Source organism: Bubalus kerabau, chromosome 4 (genome assembly GCF_029407905.1).
Source record: "Bubalus kerabau isolate K-KA32 ecotype Philippines breed swamp buffalo chromosome 4, PCC_UOA_SB_1v2, whole genome shotgun sequence".
Classification (NCBI taxonomy): Eukaryota; Metazoa; Chordata; class Mammalia; order Artiodactyla; family Bovidae; genus Bubalus; species Bubalus kerabau.
Genome location: NC_073627.1, coordinates 28957287 through 28975003, shown reverse-complemented (window position 1 = coordinate 28975003; position 17717 = coordinate 28957287). Strand labels below are relative to the sequence as shown.

The window sequence follows — 17717 nt, the reverse complement described above, 5'->3', positions numbered from 1 at the left end:
TGAGGCACTGCCTGGTTTCACATCCCAGTCACTGGTTAATTGACGCTGGTATTATCATATTAAGATGCCAGTGTTACAGGAGCTGGCAGCTCTGAGCCTGCTGGCCACTCAGCCCAGTAAACCCTAGCCTGCGGGGTCCCCTCCTCACCCACCCCTGCTCCTCATGGCTCTGTGGCCTCAGGAGCAGCCCCTAGTCTCTGGGCCTCACACTTCTCAAATAAAGGAGTGGCTCAATTGGGCCAAGGGGCTTTTTGCCCTTCTGGCCTGTATGTGGCTCTGAGAGTGCCCGTCTCAGCAAATGTTTCTTGAACAGCTACTGTGTGCCCCACTCAAGGCTGGGAGGGCCTGGGCCCCACCCTGGAGTAGAAGAGAGTATTTCAGAGTAAGGTGTGCTGGGAAGGGCTGGCTGTAGCCAAAGCTCCTGCTCATCTCACTGGCTTCTCACACAGCTGTGGGAGGGGGTTTGTTTCACAGAGAAGGAAGTGTGACCTGCCTCACAGGGCGAGTCGAAGTTCCCCTACCTGGCCCTGCTTGGCCCCCTCCACGTCAGAAGGAGGTGTGATGCCCCCCCACTGCTGTGGGCAGTGCCCTGGAAGGGCCATGAGCTCTCTGTTCACAGGTAGACAGTGCCTGCATCTGGACATGGGAGTGCCTCCCCAGGGAAGCTGGTGACCTTTGTTGCCCAGCCAAGGGCCCATAGGCTGCTGGTGGGTGTGATTAGGGTTAGGAATTGAGTTCCCACCTGGCAGGCAGGTCAGGAGGGAGTTGCAGAGCCTGAGGAGTCAGGCTTATACCTCTGCTGGATGACCTTGGGAAGATGCCAGCTTCTCTGGGAAATGGGTCTGATAAAGGTTTTGGGGGAGGCTGGGACCCCAGGATCCAGCTGAGTAGCTCTGAGACTGGCCCTCTGGGTGGGGGCTCTGTACTTGGGGTTGAGGGTGCCCTCGTCCCAAGACCTGCTTGAGTTCGACACAGAGTTGATCCAAGGTATTCCTGTCTATTCCCCAGCTGAGACCGTTTGCTGGAACTGTCTCCCAGCTGAGGGGTATCTTGGCTCCTCTGGGGACCCTGGATGTCTTGGGGCCCCTTCCTCCTAGGGTGGTACTCTGTCCTGTCTTCTGGGAACCTGGGCACAGGAGGATGGGGAACTGAGCCTTTTCCCTCCTCGGTCACCGTGAGGGAGAGGGAGGAAAAGTTTCCTGAGAGCCTTTGGTCCCCAGGGAGCTGGTCTCCGAGCAGGAGAAAACCAGGACACCAAGTACCAGTGGGCGGGGGGGAGGGGCTGTGGCTGGGATCTCCTGGGATGCCCCTTCTCTCCGCTGCAAGCTGTCAAGGCAAGGGCGCTCAATCTGGGGGCAGATATACTTTTGAACTCGTGAAACAGGGCCAGTGTCGTGGTAACAGTGGAGTGTGGTTGTGAGCCAGCGCTCGGTCAGCGTTCCGCCGTGAGCCTGCCGAGAGTGTTGGGTGAGCTTGGTCCTCAGTCCTCACTGTAGCTGCACGACCTGGGCGAGGAGAGTGAGGCACGGGGAGGTGAGGGGATCTGTCGCCACCGCTGGGCAGAAGACCTGGTGTGGCTCCAACTCTGGACAGCCTGGGGTGAGTTTTCTGGGTGGCCTTGGCCAGGCCAGACCACCAGCTGCCTGGGGCTGGGAGCCTGGGGCTGGTGGGGCCTATAGACCGCTCTGTCTGAGCAGCCAGCAATCTGGGCGGTGGCCAGAAAGCCATCCTCCTTGGTTAGAATCCTGCAGCCAGTCTCCCTGCTGTGCAGACACATAATTATATTTCACATTAAAGGGGAAGCTGGAGGCTGAGGGGGCCAGAGAGCTCTTTGAGGCTGCTGCTCTGGGCACAGACCTACCTCCTTGGCCCAAATCTGTGGCCCCTGAGCTGAGCAAGGGTTCAGACTGGTGATAAAATGGGGTCTCCCTTTTAGGCCAAGGTCCAGCAGGGCAGGTCTGTGTGCGGGGATGAAAGGCCTGGGCCCTGCCAATGGCTGAGAGATCTGAGGCCCAGACAATAGGCCCCAGGAGGCTTGAAGGGCAGGCCTGTGGGAACAGGCTGGGAAGAGGCAGAGGCAGGGGTGGCAAGAGAAGAGGGTCACATGGGGGTCAGGTCCTCTGAGAAAGAGGGCAGGAGGAGGAGCACAGAGAGAAAGCAGGAGACAGGAAGAGTCAAGCAGAGCACAAGATGAGGAGAAAAATTCTATTAAAGAGGGAGAAATATGTATGTCTGAGTGTGCACGCCTGTGTGCAACGGGAAAAGAGTCCATGGGAATGTGCAAGTTGAGATCTGTGCACAGGTGCCCTCCTGCAGCCACCAGCCTGCACGTGGAAGTATGAGTGTTTATCGCACCTGTGCACCTGCAACCGTCATGTATGTCACAGCATGCATTCTGCATGTGTGGATCCAGACGCCTGAGCTCGTGTACTTGGCTGTGTGTGCCTTCGCCATGCACCTGTGTGGGTCCCTGGGAGGACATGCCTCCGCCTGTGTGTGTCTGTGTGTGTGTGTGCGCGCGCGTGTGCACGCTCGCGCGCGCGCTCCAGTGCGCAAGTGGCTGGTGGTGTGTCTGTGTGTGGAGGGGGGCCGGGGCCAGGGACGCCCGGTCAGGCCTGGGTCTGGTGGGCGGGGGCGGCGGCGGAGCGGCGCAGAGCGGGAGTGCTCTCGGCTGAGAGTTAGAGTTGTTGCCGAGCTGGGTTCTGGTGACAGCCGGGCGCGGAGCTGGGAGCGCGCCGAGCCTCAGTCTCCTGCCGCCTCCTCGCCCTCCATTCCACTCTCCCCGCCTTCTCCGGGCCTTGCCTCTGCCACCGCCTCCCGGGGAACCGTAGCTGAGGGCGAGCGGCCGGAGCGGGCGTGGAGGCGCGGGGCGCCTGGGCGTAGGGGAGCGCGCCGGGCCCAGCCTGGGATCAGATAGCAGCAGGCGGGGGAGGGGTTGGATCGGCCGCACGAGCCGCCGGACTGAGGGACGGAAGCCAACCGCGCCGACCCGAGCGTGCGCCCCGCGACCGGGGGCGCCGTCCAGGCGCGCGCCCCCGACCCGCGGCTGGACCGGGGCGATCGGCGGCCCAGACCGACGCGCCCCTCAGCATGGAGCGCCCCCGGGGGCTGCCCTGAGGCGGCGGCAGCGATGCAGGCAGCGCGGCGGCTGCCGGGGCCAGGAACAGCCGCCCGAAGCTCGGAGGACGCGGAGCGCGCAGTGTCCAGGGCACTGACCGAGGTAAGCGCCCGGGGGCTCGGCTCCAGCTCCCCGCCGGTCCCCTCCCGGGCCGACCGAGCAAGAGAGGGTGCCGCAGCAGGGCAGGTGGGACGGCGGGCTTGGTTCGTCCTCTCGTTTTCTGTTTTTTTCTTTTTCCCCCCTTTCTCCCCCTCCCTGGTGAGCTATCGGAGGAAATGCTGACTGCAAGCTTTTCTCCCCTGCCATGTCTCCAGCCACCGCCACCAAGGAACTTCGCTTCTTGCTAACCTTCGTCCTGGGGGCGCTCCGGGAAACTTTGAGGCGCCCACGGTCCCCTTCTGGACGACTTGCACGAAAAGATTCGGGAGGGAGCGTGGGAAGGCACTTTCGTGGGCAGCGTCAGTCTTACCCATGACCTTCTCCGGAGACCCCCCGACTGAGGTCGGGATGCGGAGGGGAGCGCGGACTACTGGCGGCCAGGAAAATGCCCCCAGGCCCAAGGGCTGCGGGTCCTTGGAGTCGGCTCTCTTTCTCATCTTCTGTGCTCTAATGGAGCAAAAACATTCTGGAAACGGTGTTCTCCGCTGGCGAGTGAGCTAGCCAGCGAGTCCAGGCGCACCTTTTTTTTTTTTTCCTTTGCTTTTAGAAATCGGCTTTGATCGCGGAGAGGGGGGGCGGGGGGGGGGGCTTGGCTGAGAAGCCCGGCGGATTCAGGGCCGGGGTCTCCTCACCGTGCTGCGGTCTGCTCTGGACGTCCTGGGGCGCGGGGAGGGGCCCCGGAGAGAGCAGCTGGGTGCAGAGCTCCTGTGGGGCTTCAGATGAGATTCGAGGCCTGTTCTGACGAGTGTGCACATGTCTTGTGAATATTTAAACACCTGTGTTCAGAACGAGAGAGCATAGGCAAGTGTCTCTTTGGAGGTGGTCTTTAGTTCTGCCTCCCCATGGCCTGAATCTGCTAGGACCTGGCCACCCTGCTTCCCGTTTCCTGGGCTGCTCATCCTCCCGGAGCACTGCACTGCCTGGGACCACTGCCCGCTTCTTCTCTGCTCCCCCGTGCCCAGGACGGGCCCTGGAATAAAGTTCCGGGGACCTCCTGTCTCCCATATCCATGTCCCGTCCCACAGCCCGGGGTTTTCAGGCTTCCTTTCCTGGGAGCACAGAGGCGCCCACACGCCGCTGAAATCAGCAGCCGCCTCCTCGAAGGTGTGAACCCAGAAGGTGGTAGCCTCTGGCCTACCCCTCACCTGCTCCCTAGGTGCAAAGGACAGTCAGGCCCTGGCTGCTGCCCGACTTAGACCCCAGCCTCCCCTTGTGCTAGTTTGCTCCTATGCAGTGCCTCATCAAAGGTCTCCGTCCCGACCGCCACCATGTGGCCAGGGAGGGCCAGGGAGGGGACAACCCATGGAGTGGTGGGGCTTTCTGGCCTTCCTGTGGCATACTTCCTCCGTTGTGAGAAGAGCACCCCCACCTCGTGCTGTATTCCTATCCCAAAGAAACTCCCCAGCAAAATCTGCCCCTCAACTTTCGGACAGCCCCTCCCTTCCAGGTAGGCGGCCGGGTTTTGGCAGCTCCAGAAAGGGGGCTTCCATCATGTGGGGCCAAGACCCCAAGGGAGAGCAGGGTGCAAAGGGGAGGGGCCTGTTTGAGCATTCTTGGGGACAAGAAGGGGGCACCAGTATGCTGGACAGCAGCGGAAGTCCCTCTTCTCTACTGATGTACCGCTAAGAACATGCACTGGGCATTCTACAAATGCTGGGTGTTTACAAACACCTGTGTGTGTATATGTTTGTGTGCTCAGTCATGTCCAACTCTTTGTGACCCCATGGGCTGTAGCCTGCCAGGTTCCTCTGTCCATGGGATTCTCCAGGCAAGAATACTGGCATGGGTTGCCATTTCCTTCTCCAAGGGATCTTCCCAACCCAGGGATCAAACCTGGGTCTTCTGTCCTGGCAGGCAGATACTTTACCACTGTGATTGGGGCATACCTGGCACATCTGAATTCCCAGTCCTGGACCTTACCTTGTGCCCCCTGTCCAGGTGAGGGTAGAGCAGAGCCCCCTCCCTAGCCCTGAATGGGATGGACCATCCCTTGGTGAAAGGGGCAGAGCCTGACTTTGCTGGTCTCTCCCTGGACCTCTTCCCATGCCCGACTGCCATGTCAGACCCTCATCGGGCTTCAGGTTGCTCAGGAGGGGACCCCCTGAGATATGTACCTGGTGGAAGGATGTTCAGTGAACTGTGCTGTACTGGGAGGAAAAGGTGCCCAGGGAGGGGTAAGATCTTGCCCAGAGCCACACAGCTTGTCAGGAGTTTGAGCATAAAACTCCACCTTGCTCTCCCTAGGCCAGAGGGCTGCCCTGTTGGGTTTCCTGTCTCAGGGCCATGCTGCCCCTCCTCTCGAGTCTGCCCAAACAGGACAAGGGAACACTGGTGGCCCTGAGGCAGTGAAGTAGTAGCGACAGCAGAGGTAACAGTAACAGCGGTCACAGCGAGCGCAGCGCCCTGTACTTGTGAAGCACCGGCACCGGCTTGGCTGTGAGCAGATTCCTCTGGCCTGGCGAGGTCTCAGGTGCCCTGGGCCATGGCTGGCAACACCAAGCACGGCACCCAGAGCCTTGGCACAGTGTCTGGCGTGGAAGCAAATGCACTGTCACTCCCAGAAACCTCTGTGGCCATTGTCTGGCTCCAGGCTGGAGGCTGCTGGAGCCCCCTCAGGGCCAACCCGAATCCCACTCAGCCTGCTGCTCCCAGCTCAGGTTGGCTGTCCTTTGACTGGGTTCACCTGGTGCCTGTTGCTGGGCCCCTGCTGGGGCTTTTGCTGTGAGGGACACTGGGCACACCTGCCCCTCCCCTGGGGCTGTAGCTGGAGCCTTACCACCGCTGACCTGGAGGAGGGGCTGGGGGAGGCAACTCATGGACAGCAAGGGGGTGGAGGCTGGGCTGGCCACTCGGAAGGTGTGGTGGGTGTGGGCTTGGTCCACAGGATGGCTGCTCCAGAGGAATTTGGCCGTGTGGTAGGGAGACAGCCAGGGGAAGGCCAGAGATGAAAGAGAGCCAGCCTGAAACTGGGCTGCGGGCAGGGCAGGAGGCTCCGAGGCTTCAGAGAAGCCGTGGGGGTGGGGATGGGGTTGGGGGTGGGGGTGAGGCCAGGCTCAGGCAGGCGGGTTTTCCAGAGGATCTGGGGCCGAGAGCAGAATTGGAGCCCTCACTGGGCACTGGCTGAGGGCCCAGCACTCTGCCAGCCCATTTAATTTCCTAATGGTCAGCCAGTGCAGAGGGTGGCAGTAGCTTTTGAGTCCCAGGGAGGCTCCCGGAGAGACTGGAACATGGCTCCGACCCAGAGCCCACCTTCCTGCATCCCCCTGATACCCTGCCCAGATGTGTCTCTGCGCCAGACTGACCGTGGCGGCTCCTGCACCCAGGGCTGGCCCCCTACAGGGCCTGCTGCCTGCCCGCCATCCCAGCTCCCAGGTTGCTGTGTCCTCAGGGCCTGCTTAAGGCCTCGCATGCAGTAGGAGCTCTGTAAATGTTCAGCGGGTCTGTGTCTGGGCTGCTTTCTCTGCCGCAGAGCCTCAGCGGAAGTGTGCTCCTGGGGTGGAGACTCTGGTGCTCTCTGCTGAGCTGTGGCCCCAATGCAATGTCTGGCATACAGAAGGTGCTTAATAAATGGGTGTTGAGTAAATGCAGACCCGGCCCTTGCCCTCAAGGATCTCCTTGTTTCGGGAGAGACTTTGGGGCAGACAACTGGGGCAAGTGCAGCCGGTGGTCTGACTGTGGCGAGTCACTTCTCCTCTTGGGCCTCAGTCTGTCATCTGTGAAGTGGGATCAAAGCATCAGGCAGGGAGGCTTCTGAGATGCCCAAGACGGGACAGTGAAATGTGAGCCTCTGTGAGTGCCTCTGGGGGTTCCTAAAACAAATGGGGTGTGGAGTGGAGGGGCTCCGTGGCAGAGGGTGTGGGCTGGTGCTGGGGCTTTTGCTGTGAGTGACACTGGGCACAACTGCCCCTCTCCTGATACCCTCCTCCCCTTGGACAGGTGGGGAAACTGAGGCCCAGCGAGGGCAGCCGAGTCACCTCCCGACTCCACTGCCTCCACTCACCCCACCTGTGTCCCGCTGCTCCGTCTTCCTGCCCAGCTGCTGAAGTGGCAGCTGCAAAGGCTGCATGAGGCTGTGGGGGCCCTGGGCCCCCAATTAGCCTTCAGTCGGGTAGCACCACATGTGGCTTTCTTTGCGTGGCCTCTAGGGTCTGGGCTCTGGACCCTCCTCATCCTGGTCCACCGGGCCCTGCAGACTGGTCCTCCTTGTGCCTTCGCTTCCTCTTTCCCTCAGGTCATCCTGCTCCGTCCCCTCTGCACCTCCATCACGCAGGCCAGCTCCTGCCCCAACACTCCCCTGCAGATGTCCACTTGACTCCGCCCTCATCACCTTCAGGTCTTGCCTCTCCTGCTCCCCTGGGCAAAGCGGTCCCTCATGTTTATCTTGTTTCCTGTCGGTCTCCCTTGGAGTGTTAGTACCTTGAGTGCTCATCTCCTGAACTCACCTCTGGGACACAGCCTGGTCCCACCCGCTCACTGTGGCCATGGTCCCCAACTGTGGGGGCATCCTGGGGGAGAGGACAGTGGGACATGCTCACTGTGGGAGTGGGCAGCCTGTGGCCTGAGAGGGACAGCCCCAGCTGGAGGTGGCAGGTCTCTCTAGGAGCAGAGTTGGGGGCAGCAGTTGAGACCCCCTGCCTCTAAAGCCTCCTCACAGCATCTTGGAGGCATCCCTTGGAGAGCTGGGCTGGGTGGGTGAGTGGGGTGAATGTGGAGATAGCGAGGTACTGAGCTCTGTGTGTGTGTTTGAACAGCTGATGGCCGAGGTCAAGGAGGGGCTGTGCCCCGGCTCCCCGCCCACCTCCTCTCCTTCCAGCTGCAACCCAAGCCCCCTGAGTTGGCTGCTCCAGCCTGCAATTCCCCAGCACTTAAAGTAAAAATAAATCTCTGCCAGCAGCTGGCATTCTGGGTGGTAGCAGTCACGCCATCCCCTGCCCCGACCCTGTGCCTCTGGGCTCTTGGTTCCAGGCCAAGCTGGGCCAGGGGTGCCTAGGGGAGCTGGCTTCATCTGGCCTCTTTCCAGGAGCAGAGGTGCCTCTCTGGGTCACTGTCACTGGGAGGGCAGAGGAGGATGGATGCTGGTGAATCCTGCGGGAGCTGGGATCTGGGGCCAGGTAGGGCTCAGAGGTGGGGCTTCCCAGGGGCCTGGGCCATGACCTTGTGGAGGCAGGGTGTAGGCAGGGCCCTGGAGCCCCTCTCACATGACACCCTCGTGATGGGCCCTTGGATCTTGCTATCCTTGCTGGGCTCTCTTTCTGTTCTCAAAGAGCCCTGGAGGTCTCCGATGGGTGAGTTTTAGTGACACAGGCCTCGAGGAGCTCAGAATTCAGCATTATTCATTCTTCTGACAATTAAGTCTCCAGCAAGCATCATTGCTATGCCCTGTGCCTGGGGCTGGGGCCTGGGAACTGATGTCTCGGTTGAGGGGATAATGAAACAAGTGAACAGACACTTAAGGAAGCATAGACTTTGTCATATTCTTCTGCTAATTATCACAGCTTTTTATGACAAGAGTGTTACATGCTCATGGTAAAGCATCAGAAAATTTTAAGGATAGAAATGAATTTCTTTTTCTCAACCTTTGTCTTCCCCTCACCCCTACCATGAAGCTACATGCACTCGAGGTGACTGTCATTAGAGAACTTTCTGGGTTGTCCGAGTGCTTCACCAGTACATGTCGGCAGCGCCCTGTGTCTCTCTCCCCATCCCCGTTTCCATGTTTCTCATCTTCCACCCTGCTGTCCATGCTGGTGCCCCGGGCCCCATCCCCTGGGGCTTCATCCTATCTCCTTCGATGGTGTTGGCTTGAGGGCTAAGTCAGATTCTTGGGACCATGGAATCTTAGCTGTGGAATCTAGGAATGCACAGCCACCCGAGTTCCCAGGCGGTGGGCTCTGAGTTGTGGTCATGGCCTCTTTGGGACAGGGAACCTGGAATTGCAGAGTTGCTGTATCTTGGCCCTGGGAGGTGTGTCGGACCTTTGCTGGGGCACCTCCTTCCTCAGCTCCCTCGGGCAGCAGTTGGAGAATCCAGATCTGGCTCCACCCTCAGAAATCCTGGTTCCAGGGACCCGGGGTGGAGCCCTGGCTTAGCACCCGCTGGGAGGTCACCCTGCTGCAGGCAGACCTGGGCTGTCCATGCCTTCTGGGTCTTAGGGACTGTGTGGCCCAGCATGGACAAATGCGAGGCTGAGGCCGGTGTCGTGCCTGACCCTGAAGGGGAAGCACTGGCCAGGTTGCTCTTCTGAGGCTCTGGAGGTGGTGGGGGTGGGGAAACAGGCCTCTGCTGGGGACGGTCACCCTCAGTCCACCACCGAGCTTCCTGCTGGGTGCCACCAGCACTCCTGTCACCTGGTTTGGAGGAATCAGAAGGACGCTCCCCGCCTGGCCCCACTGAGGGCCCCCGTGGAAAGGGTCTGAGAGGCTGAGTTGAGAGGACCGCTCGGGTGCTCACGCCAAGCCTCAGCAGTCCTGCTTGTGAAGTGGATGTGAGCATCATGCCTCCGTCTGGGAATCTGTTTTCTTATCCCCCTTCCGCTCCAGCTCTGCAGTCAGGGCAGCCAGGGCAGCCTCCTCGCTCCCTGCCCCCAGCCCCTCTGCCATGCAGGCCGGAGGCTAACTGTGCCCATCACCTTGGCCCGCTGTGCCTCAAGCTGTCAGCAGCACCTGCCTGGCCAGGGTGGCCAAGTCTCCCCCAACCCCCACCCTGGCTCCAGGAGCCTTCAGGACCATTGGAGGGGATGCCTTCAAAAGTCCTTGGGGGCAGCCACAGAATGGCCTGTCCCCTCCCTGGGGGCTTCATAGCAGAGGAGACCCCAGCCACCGTCTTCCTTTCCTCTGCTGGCCCTGCCAGCTATAGCCTCGGGGCACTTGTGGGCTTTGCCCCAATCCTGCGGCAGATGCCCTGACCCTGAGGCTACAGAGCGAGGTGGCCAAGCTCTGGGTCCTGTCCTGACTCAGCTGCCCTCCTGGCGGGCCTTAGATCAGACACTGGTGGAGGGGGTGGTGGGGGAGCAGCACCCCTGGGAGCTGTGACCTGAGCCTATGGTCTCAGTCTGCTCATCTGGGAACTGGGAACATGAGGGCATGAACAAATCTGCACAGCTGACATGTCTGCACTGCCCTGCGTGGGGCTGCCGTCCTGAGGACATCAGTCAGCTAGGTCCCAAGGGGAAAATGGAAGTGGGATGGTGGGCAGCAGGTGGAGTCTGTACTACTTTCTTCCGTAACAAGTCAAAACAGACTGGGGGCTTAAAACAGAGCAGGCTATTGTCTCTCAGTTCCAGGGCCAGAGTCTGAATTCAAGACGTTGGCAGAGTCGCTTCCTCCTTGAGCCCTCCTGGGGTTCCTTGGCTGGTAGACATGTCCCTGCCATGTGTCTTCATATGGCCTTCTGCTCCCTGAGTCTTCTCTCCTCTCTAGAGGACACTTGTCATTGGATTTAGGGCCATTTTTCCCTGATGACTCAGTGGTAAAGAACGCGTCTATCAATGCAGGAGACTTAACAGACATGGGTTTGATCCCTGGCTTGGGAAGATCCCCTGGAGGAGGGCATGGCTGTCCACTCCAGTATTCTTGCCTGGAGAATCCTGTGGACAGAGGAGCTTGGCAGGCTACAGTCCATGGGGTCACACAAAGTCAGACATCACTGAAGTGACTTAGCGTATATGATCCAGGATGATCTCATCTCCAGATCCCTTGCTTAATTATATCTGAAAAGACTCTTTACCTAAATGAACTCACATTCACAGGTACTGGGTGAACATGTAGTTTGGAAGAGCCATCACTCAACCTGGGTATGCTGTCCTGCATCCTGATTTTTTTCTCCTTTAAGAAAAATATGTAGTTTTTAGCAACGTATCTTGGAGAGAGAAGCATATTCAGTATGCTTGGCTTGTGCTACTTACCAGCTGTGTGTCCTTGGGCAGATTTCTTGACTGTTCTGTGTCTCTATTTGCTCATCTGCAAGGGGAGGTATCGATGGTCCTCCCCCCCATCAGACTACTGGGAACTCTAAGTGGAAATGCACGGGAGAGGTGTAGTAGTTGGCAGCTTTGATCAGCATGTCCATGAGCAGAATGGTTTTACAGTCACCTGCATTGCGTGCATTGGGCTGGATTTCTGGTTTGTGAGCAGCCTCATCACCCCACATAACACTGCTGTGATCACCTGGGTCGTGAGGTCCCTGTGCCAGGACCATGCAAGCAAGAAGTCCGCGTGTAGCCCTGCTGGGTCACAGGGCCTGTGCCTTAGCGACTTTTAGAGCCACTAGCGATGTGCCCTCCAGGGTGGTCGCTGCCCTGCCCCTCGGAGAAAGGACGAGACTCTGTCCTTGCAGCGCCTCCATGGGCACCTTTCTTGTTTTAGAGCCAGTGGAGTTTTTCTTCCTGTTGAAATACCTTTCTATGGTTCCCTTCCTGGCTGCTGCTCGCTCCTGCTGAGTGGTTATTTCCTTAAACTTTGTCCTTCCCCAGGTTGAGGTCTTTCCCGGTGCCCCTGCCACATGTGGCACCCTTTCTCATCCTGGTGGGTCCTCATGGTTAGACCCAAGGATGATGAGCAGCTGCCCTATTTCCAGATGCCAACACTGAGGCTCAGCTCACATAGCAGCCCAGCCTCTCTCGTTTCTAATAGTCCATCTGTCCCTGCAGCCTGCAGGGCCTCCTCAGGTGTCTTGGTTTCCCTGCAAGCCTGCTGTCCCTGGAGGGAGAAAGTTGGGTTTCAATCTTCCTGTGTCCCCGTCCTGGCTGCATTCCTAGGCTGCCAGGCAGAATCCCTTTGGAGATGGTTGATGTGCTGTTGAGCCGCTGGGATCTGCTGGCCTGAGGTTGCTGCCCCGGGAGCTTGGGTGTCCTCAGCCCCCTCCCTTGGCTCCTGGTGACCATCAGGATATTTTGGATGCTTCAGCAAAATGCCTGCCTTGGCGGTGACTTCAGCAACCCATGGTGTCACTGGGTGCCTTTATTTCTCAGGAAGTGCTCTGATGTTTCAGTGAGACTCTGTGCCCAAAGATAATAATGAAGATGACTGTTTACTCTGTGTTCTGGTTCCAGGCACTGCGCACAGTGCTCTCCCGAACTTTGTCTCATTTGATTCTCAAATGTACTGGCTGGGAGAGGGGCAGGGATTGAGAGATGAGGCACCAAGGGAGGCAAGCGGCCAGCTGGAGAAGCGCCGAGGCTGGAGGCCCCAGGACCTTCCAAAGACATGAGGTCCTGTGGGAAGGCCACAGGTCCTGCTGGGCTCTCCCTTGAGGGAAGGCTGAGACCTGGGCTGAGGATCCAGGTGCAGTGTTGGGCATGAGCCAGGTTGGCCTGGATTTAAGTAGGGCTGCCCCTTGCCCTGTTTGTGGCTCCAGGCAAGCAGCTTCACCCTTCTGAGCCTCACTATTCTGAGAAATAGGGCCAAATCTGCCCTTTCAAATGTGATTCTGCATGCCAGGTTTCAGGAGTATTTCAGAAGCCTAGAGGGTGAAGGATTCTCAGTGGCCTGTCCATTTTACCAGTGGGAATATTGAAGCTCAAGAGGGGGAGGGGCTGAATGACCTTCCCTCCTCCATCCCGAGACCTCAGCCACAGAACCTGGGCTGGTCCAATCTCCCTCATCTTTACTCCCACAAAACTAGGATAGGAAGACAGGTCATTGTTTGAGCAATTGCTCTGTGCTGAGAGGCTCATGCAACGGAAAGATTTAGGCCAGGGCCCTGCTAAAGCTCTCAGGGTAGGGATCAGGCCTCCTTTATCCTTTCCTTAGGCAAAGATGAGGCTCCCATCTATCCATCAGCCCCTTGTCCCAGGAGCCCCGACCCCTCCCAGGGCTGAATTCTGTGCTTCAGCATAGGTGGGTGTGTTGGACTTTCCGCAGACCTTCCTGTGAGTGCTGCTGAGAGGCTGGGATGCGAGGGCACGGCAGAGCTGCTTGGGGTGGAGCAGTGCTGCGCTGCCCATCAACCCATCCCCCATCCACTTCACTTTGGATCAAAGTTAAATGAATTCACGTGGCCTGAGTAGAGGTCCTTGGCAGGGACTGGGGCTGGTGGAGCAAAGAAGGTACCTCAGGGGAGGGGTATCTGGCCCTGGCCCCACATAAGGCTGTGGTGGCGCCCGTGCCCCGCAGGGTGAGTGTGCAGCCAGTGGAACTTAGAGAGCCCTTCGGAATTATCCCTGGTGCCCTGGTCCCCTGCCGCCTGCTTCCTGAGCCCACCCTGTCCCTCCTGGACATGCAGGAGATGAGATTTAAAGGGCATGACCCTCTGCTGCTCTGGTGCTGCCTGGACCCCTCTCTTCCTCTGGTCCCAGACCCACCTCCTCCCTCTCCATCCAGAAGCTGCTATCTTGGTTCTGGGGCCCTGCCTCCCCTCTGGGCTCCTGGACTCTCAGCTGACAGTGTGGCCGCCTCATTACTGAGAAAATCAAAGTGGAGTCTTCCACTTGCTCCCACTGCAGCTCCCACCTCCCGCCACCTGCACCCCTTCACCCAGCCTGCATCCCTTCCCTGTGACTGGATTGTTGTGCTCCATGTCCACTCGGCCCCTCCACTCTCACCCACCCAAGGCCAGCGCTGTGGTGTCTCCCTCTCCCTGCTAGAGCCTTTTCTACATGCTGCACCCATTCCATTCAGAGGTGACCACTGAGGGCCTGCCATGGGCCGACGCTTCCTCCAAGCACCAGGACATACCAAGGGAGAAAACAAAGCCCGGCCAACATCCGTTTGTAATACAAATTCTCAGTGAACTAGGAATCGAGGGAAACTTTCTCGACTTGTTAAAGGCACCTACAGAAATCTAGAGCTGACATCCTACTGAACGATGAGAAACTTCCCACTAGGATCAGGAACAAGGCAAGGAAGTTGTCTCTCATGACTGCTTTTCAACATCTTACTGGAAATCCTGGCTAAGGAGGTAAGAAAAGGAAATAAAAGATATACAGATTGGGAAGGAAGACATAAAACTGTCTCTACCCACAAATGACATGATCATCTATGTAGAAAATCTGAAGAAATTGACACAAAAGCTCCAGGAAGTATTTCCGTGCTCCGTGCTAAGTTGCTTCGGTTGTGTCCGACTTTTTGCGCCCGATCCCATGGACTGTAGCCCACCAGGCTTCTCTGTCCATGGGATTCTCCAGGCAAGATTACTGGAGTGGGTTGTCATTTCCTTCTCCAGGGGATCTTCCCAACCCAGGGATCGAACCCTGTCTCCTCCATCTCCTGCACTGACAGGCAGGTTCTTTACCACCAAGCCACCAGGGAAGCCCATGGAACTATTTGGTGCAAATGTAATTGCAGTTTCAGATGTGAATTTTAAATCATTATAACTAGGTTCAAACACATCTTGATTACTCAAAATAGGAACCATTACAATCAATACATTTTTGCCAATGAGAAATAAGGAAATCAGTATGTTTATTCCTGTAGCGTAAAAACCCGTGTTTTGGGATTAGATGAACTCTTGGAAAGCATTTTCTGCCTCCTGCTGGTTGTAGAAGTGTTTTCCCTGCAGAAAGCTGTCGAGAAGCTTTAAGAAGTGGTAGTTGGTTGGCAAGAAGAGGTCAGGTGAATATGGCAGATGAGGCAAAACTTTGTAACCCAAGTTGTTTAACTTTTGAAGCGCTGGTTGTGTGACATTCAGTCTCGTATTGTCATGGAGAAGAACTGGGCCCATTCAGTTGACCAGTACGGCTGCAGGCATTGCAGTTTTGGGTGCATCTCATCGATTTGCTGAGCATACTTCTCAGATTTAATGGTTTCACCAGGATTCAGAAAGCTGTAGTGGATCAGATGGGCAGCAGACCACCGAACACTGACCGTGACCTTCTTTTAGTGCAAATTTGGCTTTGGGAAGTGCTTTGGAGCTTCTTATCGGTCCACCCACTGCACTGGTCATCACCAGTTGTCATATAAAATCCACTTTTTGTCACATGTCACAATAATCTGATATAGAAATGGTTTGTTGTTGTTGCATGGAATAAGAGAAGATGGCACTTCAAAACAATTTTTTTGGTTTTGGTCAGCTCATGAGACACCCACTTATTGAGCTTTTCATCTTTCCAATTTGCTTCAGATGCTGAATGACTGTTAATGGTTGACATTGAGTTCTCTGGCAACTTCTCATGCAGTTGTGAGAGAATCAGCTTTGATGATCGCTCTCAGTTGATTGTTGTCAACTTGCAATGGCAGGCCACTATGCTCATCTTCAAGGCTCTCACCTCCTTTGCAAAACTTCTTGAACCATCCCCGCATTGTACCTTTGCTAGCAGCTCCTGGGCCAAATGCACTGTTGATGTTGCAAGTTGTCTCCACTGCTTTACCACCCATTTTGAACTCAAATAAGAAAATTGCTTGAATTTGCTTTTTGTCTAACATCATTTCCATAGTCTAAACTACATATAAAATAAATAGCAAGTAATAAGTCATTAGCAAAAAAATAAAGCAAAATATGCACATTAAAATGATGTATAACATCACCACATTTATTTAAGAATGTATTCCAATATCAGATGGCAAAGGTTAACAATGCAAAACTGCAATTACTTTTGCACCAACCTAATAATAAGCAGTTAAAGCAATGGCACCCCACTCCAGTGCTCTCGCCTGGAGAATCCCATGGATGGAGGAGCCTCGTGGGCTGCAGTCCATGGGGTCGTGAAGAGTCGGACACAACTGAGCGACTCTCCTTTCACTTTTCACTTTCATGCATTGGAGAAGGAAATGGCAACCCACTCCAGTGTTCTTGCCTGGAGAATCCCAGGGACAGGGGAGCCTGGTGGGCTGCCATCTATGGGGTCGCACAGAGTCGGACATGACTGAAGTGACTTAGCAGCAAAGCAAGGTTGCAGGATACAAGATTAATGTACAAAAGTCAATCACTTTCATCAATGGCAACCCACTCCAGTACTCTTGTCTGGAAAATCCCATGGATGGAGGAGCCTGGTAGGCTGCAGTCCATGGGGTCATTAAGAGTCAGACACGACTGAGAAACTTCCCTTTCACTTTTCACTTTCATGCATTGGAGAAGGAAACGGCAACCCACTCCAGTGTTCTTGCCTGGAGAATCCCAGGGACAGGGGAGCCTGGTGGGCTGCCGTCTCTGGGGTTGCACAGAGTCGGACATGACTGAAGCAACTTAGCAGCAGCAGCAGCAGCAGTAAACAAGTGAAATCTAAAATTAAAATCACAATACCATTTGTATTAGCACCCCCACAACAAAACTGTGCTGCGCTCAGTCGCTCAGTAATGTCTGCCAGGATCCTCTGTTGATGGGGATTCTCCAGGCAAGAATACTGGAGTGGGTTACCATGCCGTCCTCCAGGGAATCTTCCTGACCCAGGATCGAACCTGGGTCTCCGGCACTGTGGGCTGATTTTTCACCTTTTGAACCACCAGGGAAGCCCATGAATACTGGAGTGGGTAGCCTTTCCCTTCTCCGGGGGATCTTCCTGACCCAGGAATAAAACCCGGGTCTCCTGCATTGCAGGTGGATTCTTTACCACCTGAGCTACTGGGGAAGCCCTCAAAGAAACTACCTAGATATAAATCCAACAAAACTCTGATGAATGAAATCAAAGAAAAGCTAAATAAATGGAGAGATATTCCATGTACATGGATGGGAAGACTCAATATTGTTAGATGTCAGTTATTCCCAGCTTGATCTATAGGTTCAATGTATCCCAATCAAAATCCCAGAAAGTTATTTAGTAGGTATCGGCAAACTAATTCTAAAGTTTATGTGGAGAAGTGAAGGACCCAGAACAGCCAACTATTGAAGGAGAAGAGCAAAGTTGTAGGCCTGATGCTAACTGCCTTAAAGACTTACTATAAAGCTACAGTAATCAAGACAGTGTGGGATTGGCAATGGAACAGACAGATAGATCAATGGTGCAAAAGAGAGAGCCCAGAAATAGACACGCACAAACATAGCCAACAGATCATCGACAGTGGGGCGAAGGCAGTACAGTGGAGCAAGGATAGTCTTTCAACAAACCGTGCTGGAACCACTGAATGTCCACATGCAAAGGACGTAATCGGGACACAGACCACATGACCCTTCACCAGACTGGGTCATAAATGTAAATGTAAGGCACAAAGCTACGGAACTCCTAGAAGACAGTGTAGGAGAAAACTAAGATGACCTTGGGTATAGTTAACGGCTTTTCAGATGCAATATCAAAGGCATGATCCATGAAAGGAATAATTGACAAGCTGGATGGACTTCATTAAAATTAAATGCTCTGGGAAAGATGATGTCAATAGAATGAGAGGGCAAGCTTCAGACAGGGAGAAAATATTTGCAAAAGACACATCTGATCAAGGGCTGTTATCCAAAATAAACCAAAAACTCTTTAACACTCAGCAATAGAGAACAAATGACAGACAATAGGAAAAAAATGGACCAGAGACCTGGACAGATGCCTCAGCAAAAGAAGATACACAGATGGCAAGTAAAC

The 17717-nt window shown here is 55.9% G+C and overlaps 1 protein-coding gene across 4 annotated transcripts in view; it reads left to right on the top strand.

Annotated features, from left to right (window-relative positions):
• The first annotated feature begins 2621 nt into the window (after positions 1 to 2621).
• KCNJ12 (potassium inwardly rectifying channel subfamily J member 12) overlaps positions 2622 to 17717 on the top strand; it is a 38302-nt gene continuing 23206 nt past the window's right edge. For 2 of the 4 annotated variants that reach the window (XM_055576256.1, XM_055576258.1), the window contains exon 1: positions 2622 to 3220. The gene's annotated coding sequence lies outside the window, so the exon portion shown is untranslated. The remainder of the gene's footprint in view (positions 3221 to 17717) is intronic. The other 2 variants (XM_055576255.1, XM_055576257.1) reach the window with 1 other exon arrangement.